Genomic DNA, 1160 nt, shown 5'->3' on the forward strand with positions numbered 1-1160 from the left:
CCGCCGCCTGCACCGCCCCGCTCCGCCCGCGGCCGCACAGTTCCTCCATGCCCCGCGCCCCACAGGAATGAGTCCCGCCCCGCCGCTCGCCCCGCCCCGCCCCGCTCCGCCGAGCCGCCTCCCGCCCTCCCTGTCTGCGCGGGCTGCAGCGGCCGCAGCGAGCGCCGCGGCGGATGGTGTAATGGGCTGCGGGCCTGGAGCCGGACGAGCCTGGGCGCTGCTTCACATCACTGACGCGGCAGCCGCGCCATTGGGCCGAGGGAGGGCGGCGGCCGCCGCGAGCAACCGCCTAAGGGCGGAGCAGGCGGCCGGGGCGGGCCGGCGCGGAGGGGGCGGGCCGGCGCGGAGGGGGCGGGCCGGCGCGGAGGGGGCGGGCCGGCGCGGAGGGGGCGGGCCGGCGCGGAGGGGGCGGGCCGGCGCGGAGGGGGCGGGCCGGCGCGGAGGGGGCGGGCCGGCGCGGAGGGGGCGGGCCGGCGCGGAGGGGGCGGGCCGGCGCGGAGGGGGCGGGGCCACGAGCCTGGCGGAGTTCGCGCCTGCGTGCGGCGCGGCGGTAGGGTGGGAGGGGGCGGCGGAGGGGACTAGGTGCCACGCGGGGCGGGGCCGCTCGGTGTGGCGGCCGCCGGAGGCCAGGGGAGAGGCTACGTGCGTCTCGCGGTCTCGGCGGGTTCAGCTTTCTGGGCTCTGGTTTCCGGAGGCTTCTTTCTGGGAACCTCTGGGTCCCGGAGGGGTGGTAACCAGTATTACTCTCTCACACGCATGAACTGTCCTCTCCTTCCTTCGGTGGGCCCTAGAATATACCGAGCTCATAGTTAGATTTCCAAAAAGAAACAAACCCCCACGAGAAACAAATTGGGAGACTGCTAAACATGACTTTTTTTTAATACGGACTTTAAAAAATATAAAGGCTATAACGAATGGTCAAACTTAAGAGCAGTAAAAGTTAAGCAAGGTCGAGCTCTTGAACTCTGAACAACCAGTAAATGAAAGAAAGCTAAAAAGTTAATATGAATGAGAATATTACTACTTCACACAGCAGGAAATAAACTTCTGGACTTCGTCACGTTAAGACATCAGATGTGTTCAATTAGATCGAAGAAGAGGTTAAATATATTTGGGGAATAACACCCATAATGAATCATGATGAGAAATGAGTTTTTGAA

Source organism: Miniopterus natalensis, chromosome 3, assembly GCF_054644295.1.
Source record: "Miniopterus natalensis isolate mMinNat1 chromosome 3, mMinNat1.hap1, whole genome shotgun sequence".
NCBI lineage: Eukaryota > Metazoa > Chordata > Mammalia > Chiroptera > Miniopteridae > Miniopterus > Miniopterus natalensis.